General features: G+C 30.3%; 1 long non-coding RNA gene across 1 annotated transcript; it reads left to right on the top strand.

The window, feature by feature from the left end:
- Window positions 1-5,812: 5,812 nt before the first annotated feature.
- Window positions 5,813-7,091, top strand: LOC109703880. Its single transcript, XR_002214052.1, has 3 exons — window positions 5,813-6,040; window positions 6,656-6,713; window positions 7,032-7,091. It is a non-coding gene; the product is annotated as an uncharacterized LOC109703880 (long non-coding RNA).
- The last annotated feature ends 9 nt before the right edge of the window (window positions 7,092-7,100 follow it).

Raw genomic sequence — 7,100 nt, 5'->3', positions numbered from 1 at the left:
ATTTTTCTTATCCTGGGAACAATCCAATTTTCATCCAAACGCTATTTTTCTTATCCCCATACTTGTGCCTATTCCTGTAATAACTAGTTCTTGCTTATACCTGAACCATGTAATTTCTGAATGTGTGGGCAGTTTTTTTGTTTTGGGTCCGAGTCAGTTGGATTCAATTTATTATTTTATGCATGCGATAGTGAATATAACTAGTTCAAGAGAAATAAATTTGGTGTTGGTAAAAATATATAGAATTTATGTGAACCTATAAATCATTTTAATTTGACTATCCAATCTTTCAAAATTTTGATTTTAGTATCCAATATTTTAATTTGTTTGATTTAAGTCATTTGATAGCTCTTTCAAAAAAATTTTAAGCTAATTGCTTACTTTAACAAATCCTAATTATATGAAGTATACAAATTTATTAATTAAGCTCATAAAGATTAAAGTTATGTTCAAACTTTGAAGTTCAAAAGTCTTAACTGGCTCAAGTCAAATAAATTAAAAGATTAGATAGAAAATCAAAATTTTAAATGTTAGATATCTAGATCAAAATGATTGATAGTTGAAACAAATTATATGCTAGACGTCATGGAAACTGACACGGGACACGGAACACGGCGACTCAGTAGCTTTCAAATAATTAAGACACGGACATGATATGAACGTTGCTAATAAAATATAATATTATTTATATAATAATCTATATTTATTATATATAAAATATTAATTTTTGTAAAATATTATTATATTTCTCGTACAATGAAAGTTAGTAAAATTTTTATTGATAATTTATGTATTTCTAAAAAAAAAATTCTGCACCAATAAAAAAATTGTATGCATTTATAAAAAATCTAAAATATTTATCATCTTACATTTATAATGAATAAAAAAATAAAATAAAAATATGTATATCTTTTTTTTTTAATTGTCTGCGCTATGAATTAGCATTAAACACGCATCCAAGGAGTGTCGTAGCACGGGATCGTCCCGGATACTTGCCGGCACTGTGCGTGCTGGCCTACCGGTCATAAAAAATATACGTGTGCCGACACGTAATAGAATAAAATATTTATTTTTTAAGCAATGAATTACCTAACTATTTATTATATATTTTTATCAAATTTTTTGAACTTTATTGAGAAAATTACTTAGGCTTCGTTTGGGATTGCGGGAAAATTGCGTTATGTGCGGTGAGAAACGACGATACGAAAATATCGTGTTTGTTTTCGTAATTAATATTGCGTTCCGCGTATTGCAGTTAGTTAGTTACGATATATTTTCTGCGGTTCCATTGAAAACGCAGAAGTATATTCCTTTTTCTTAACTCCATTTTATCTAATAGCGTTAGATCTATCTCAATACTAAACTAAGCCTTACTAATTCAAGAATAAAGGGTTTTGAATTATGTCATCGGTAGAGGGACTGTATCGTGTCGATATTTTGCTGGTACAATATAGTACGGTGGATGCGATCCGTGTCGATAGATACTTTAATTCTTGCATTCGGAGCGGATTGTAGTGAGAGCTCAATCAACCCGAATCCATTTACATCCTCCAAAGTGTTGCTAACAGAAGTTGAGCCAATCTGGGCTGATTTGGTGATCCGATTTGAGCTAGACACGCTACTCCGCTAGCCAACGCGATTGCCTCCACGTGTTGAGTGCCCATTGGCCACAGTCAAAAAAAGTCCACACGCAACTTTGGTTTCTTGCCGCTCTGATCTTGTTGCAGCTCTCAATCGCTGCCACGTAATCCACTCTCACGATATTGGCATGACACACCCTCTTTAATTTTTTTCTTTTCTTTTCTTTTTTTTTTTTTTTTTTTTTTTTTTTTCGATGTAATAATATTCGTCCGTAAAAGTATTTTTACAGATTTGTAAAAAATTTAAAATTTTCATTTTTCGCTATTTTTCGGTGAAAAACGAAAACTCAAGTTGCATAAAATTTTTATGGTTTATTTTTTTTACTGAACCAAATAAATATGGATCTTTTTCCTTTTAATGAAACAAATATTGATTAAAAACTATTTTTTTTTTTCTACTAATTTTGTTTCAACAAAAACACTACTTTTTATGATTTTACATTGAACCAAACGGATTTGTAGCCTTTGTTTGAGATTGCTGAAATAATGCATTTTATACAGTTTAAAAATTTGATAAAAAAGAAAATTCGTTACTTCTCGAATGTAATGCCACGTTACATATTGTCATAAGATATATATTTTACAGTCCATTCAAAAAAACAAAAAAATATTTTTTATATGCTTTTGACCCAATGTTGTTTATTGAACTCAATACGGAACTAATTCTCAGAGCAAATTATGCCCATAGCGGTGGAAAAGGTGGTGCTAAGGCTATTTTTCCATCGTAAATGGTGTATTATTTTTAAATTTTCGATTATCCATTATGATTCTCAAATTTTTAAACTTAAACCGTTGATATCATAAATTTTTGAAAGTTATTTTGTTTGAATTGTTTGCATTCACACCATGGATTTGTGCACCGCTACATCACAAGTCCATTATCCCTCCATTCAATTAATATTTTTTAGATCATTATATACATTATATAAATTTAATTTTGTTAACATCCTTACATCAAATAATAAAAATAGTCACAAAAGTAGAAAAAATAAACATATGGATAGTTAAACATTTTTTTTAAGAGACTGAAAGCTATACAGCAATCTAACACAGCAAAAAGAATACAGAATTTTACTAACCAATATGATAAAAAAAATAAAAAAGACATAAAGAAATAAATGATGCTACTGCTGGGCCCCTTCTTTCGCCATAGTACCCTTGCATCCAATCTCTTCTTCGACAACAGGATCAGGCTCAAGATCGACATTTTTGAATTACGTAGTTGTAGACATTCCACTACTTTTAGGGCAGGATGTTGAGCTCTCGATGCCCTCCCATCTCCCCAATCTCACCTCTAGCAAATATAAGGGGAAGGACCATTGGAAAAAAAGACAGTAAATGCAACGGGAGTTAAGAACCATTAAAAAAAATAGAATAAATATAACTCTTAGGGTGCGTTTGGTTCGCATTATGAAATATTACTAGAAATAAAAGATATCCGAGAATCTTATTCCTATTCATCCTATTACTAAGAATGTGGAATTCCTGTGTTTGGTTCACACAGTAATATTAATTAGCCATGTTATTTAATATTACAAAAAATATACAATTAATTTATTTATTTATTTAATTAATTTTAGATAATGTTACCAAAAGTTTCAACATCTTTTTAGAAAAAAGGGAGAGAGAGTATAAGTTAGAGAGAGAGAGCATAATTAAAAAAATAGAAAGAAAAATATAGTCGAAATTAGAGGGAGTGAGAGAGTTGAAATTTTAGAAAGAGAGAGAGAGAGAAAGCTTAGTTTAGAGAGAGAAAAAAAAGTTGAATTTTAGGGAGAAAAATAAGTTTAGAGAGAGATATAAGGTTAGAGTGTAAAGAAAAATAATATCAATTAGCCGGCGGATAGGAAGAAAGAAAGGGATTAGACATATTATGATTATCCCAATCCATTAATATGAGGATACCCACCCTCCCTCAAGGGAATGAGATTAGTACTTTGGAGTGAATCTTATTCCCAAGTGAATCCAATATTACCAACTAGATTACTTAGTGCGTTTAACCAAACACCGTCATATTTTTTTATTCCCATTGAATTGCTAGGAATCTTTAAAAGATAGCGCGAACCAAACGCACCCTTAAGAGAAGAAAAAAACTATCAAGTAAGATAAAGAGGCCATTAGAAAAAATAGAGTAAATACAACTCCTAAGAGAAAGAAAAAAACAGCTCAAGAAAGATGAAGAAAGAAAGAACAGACAGACCTACATAAAAGAAAAAAAAAGTCCTAAAAAAAATAAGGTTGTGTCACATAAGAGGTTGTGTCACATAAGTATATATATTGAGAATTAATAAATAGATAGATATAGAAGATGATGGAGCTCTCTTGTGTTGAAAAGGAACAAAGGTTGTACCAACTATAGCACTTTTATAAAACAGACGTCTGAACTTTTAGTTTGAGCAATTAAACTCTTTCATCAAACAGTTTAATAATCCTCTCTCTTCGAATAAAGTTACAAATTGAACTTGCTGTTTTGATCACATATTTTGCATATAATTTTATATAGTTCAAATGAGAAAGAAACTTATTTGTTCTCTTTTAAATATAAAAATTATATTCCAAAATTGAAGAATAGAGTGAATCAATCATCAATTATTATTATTACTTTATATATTTAAGTAGAAGAAATAGATTGATTTGTATTTTAAATCTTTCCAAAATTATAAACAATATAAGCAACCAAAGTGATTGTATAATCAGAAACTTTTACTGAAGAGAAAGGTATCTTTAATTAATAGATAAAGTTTAATGTATCGAATTGTAAAAGTTAAAAAGTCATACTTGGTTACAAAATGCTAAAATCTAGTAGGCCTTTATATATTTTTTTCCAGGGAGTGTTTGGTTACTTGAATAGTTTTTACTTTTTAGATAAAAAAGTACATAAATAAAACACTTTTGTTTTAATGAAATTTTGAAAAAACTTTTCTAGAAAAATTACTTTTTTTGTTAGAACTAAGTAGCTGTTTGAGTCCTCAAAAAATATGAAATTTTTTTTTTCGAGAAAACAATTTTCAATGAAAAATCTCCTTTCTATTTTCTGTCCATTTGATTAAAAAAAAACTAGTTTTTTTGAAAAATTTTCTTCAAATTTTATAAAAAACTATTATTTTTATTTTCTGATTTTTTTAATTTTTTTCATACATTTTTGAAGAACCAAAAAGATAGACAAAATTAGTTTTTGGAATTTTTTTTTTTTTTTGGGAGAAACCAAAGTATAAATCAATACAAGCACCATACATTAACATTTTCTAGCTCCTTTATTTTTTATTATTTTTTTATTTTTTTTATAGTGTACGTGTAGCACCGCTCGTTCACCCATTTTCCATCTGTATAACGGTCAACCATCACCCACCCATCATCTAGAGAAAATTTACGGTGTCATATTTATACCATATAATTAATAACAAATCAATAATATTTTTTTTGAAAAAAAATACAATAATAATATTTTTCTATTAAAAATTTAAGTGGGCCAATTTTATTAAGGATAAACTTCAAATACCATCCCAGTAGGATGTGGTTTCGCACTTTCTCATTTTAGTATCCTATGATTTAAAGTGTATCAATTTAGTACCGTATGGTTTTATTTTTTTTTTCTTTTTGTAAACTTCTGCATTAATATTTAGTAAAATAAAATACAAAAACTTCAGATACCCACCTAAGTTTATCGAATAGTCACTTTAATACTCTTTAGTTTTAACTTCGTCACTAATTTAAAAAAAAAATTAGTAAAATTAATAATAATAAAAAAATGAAACCACATAGCACTAAATCAATACACTTTAAGACCAATATAAGTCTAAAATAGAGTGCGAACTTGTAAGTATTTAAATTTTTTCTTTTATTATAAAATACCCACCGCCAGCAATATACTGTTGCCATTTTAAAATTTTCCACCCATCTCACCCACCACACATTTTTTTTTTTATTTTTTTTTTTTTATTTTTTTTCTCTTTTAAATCGCTCTCTCCCTCTTCTCTTCCACCACCCACACCACACACACAATCCCCCCCCCCCAAAAAAAACTCGCCGTTCTCGCCCCACCCCACCTCTCTCTTTTCCTCTCGTTCGCTCCTTCCCCTAAACGCGTCTAGGGTTTGTTCGAATCGAGAAGCTCTCTCCTATTCCGATTCCGTGTACGTTTCTTAATTTCTTACTCGTCTCCTCTTCTCCAGTTTTGATTTGGGATCCGAGGTGGAGAGCGACGATGAGATTTGCGAGATCTTTCGATTTCTTTCCTGGTTGATGGGCCTCGCTCTTGATTTGTTTCTTTTGGTAGAAATTTCTCTCTTTTGTTTGCAATTGAGTGCGAACTGTGGGGGAAAAGAGGAAGGATTGGAGAGGATGGGTTATTTGAGCACGATTGGGGGAGATGGATCACCCGTTAGCGGAGGAGGACTCAGGTTTTGATTCTTTTGGGGATTTGTTTTGTTTGGCTTTATTTTTGTTGTTGTTGATCTTTTTTTTGTGTATATGGCTAATTTTCGGGAATTTGATAAACTCATCAAAACTTTGGCTAATAATATGTGGTTTATTTTTAATTCCTTGTTGCTCCTTTGAATTGTTTCTTTGTTCTCCAGGATGCTTTTCAAAAAAAAAAAAAAAAACTAAATTTCATGAACTAACTTGAGCTGCGTTTAGCGTTGTTAATGCGTATTTTTTTGTGCTTTTGTTAATTACAGTGAGATTGAATGTGTGTGTGGATTGATTTCTGTGATTGTTTTCGTTGGTTAGCTTCCGAAGTCGTCTTTCGTAAGAAAATTAAGAAGAAAAAAAAAATTATTACTAACTTTTCACCTTTTGTTGCCAATAAATACCGGTAGATGTAGAGTTTTGCTAATAATCCACAATAATTTAGGCAATCCCTAGGCATCTTCCGTCAATTAGAACTTGTGGGAAAGTTTGAAAATGTAAACGAAAATGTTAGCTTGTCAATTGAGACCTTTAGTTCGTGCAATGGATTTGAATCACTGACCTTCGGTTCGTGAATGAATTTGAATCACTGTTCCTGCTGTAAGGATATATTCTGAATGTCCACATCCTCCGCCCTTTCGCACCAACAAACAACAAAAAAAGGTGTGTAAAATATTTTTTTACTAGCATATTTGATTTGTTATGCATATTGTGTTTTCGATCTTTTTATTGACTAAATTGATATATTTGATAGAGCATTAGATGTTATCTTTTGAGGGCTCATATTTATTATCCTGTTCGATGTGATGAATTAAGAAGAGATTGGTGCATATAAATACGTTTAATGAATGCTTGCTCAAAACTCTTCTTATCTGCTTGCTTTGGTGGATTACTTTTGTTAGTTATTGTACACTCATGCATAAGTGCATGCTATTGTGAATTAGTATTTGACTAGCACTAACTTCCTCTTTCTGTTGCCAGTGAGAATGGAAAGTTTAATTATGGATATGCAAGCTCTCCGGGAAAAAGAGCTTCAATGGAGGATTTCTA

The sequence above is a fragment of the Ananas comosus genome, unplaced genomic scaffold, assembly GCF_001540865.1.
Source record: "Ananas comosus cultivar F153 unplaced genomic scaffold, ASM154086v1, whole genome shotgun sequence".
NCBI lineage: Eukaryota > Viridiplantae > Streptophyta > Magnoliopsida > Poales > Bromeliaceae > Ananas > Ananas comosus.
Note: the sequence above shows the minus strand (reverse complement) of the source record. Positions and strands in the feature narration are given on the sequence as shown.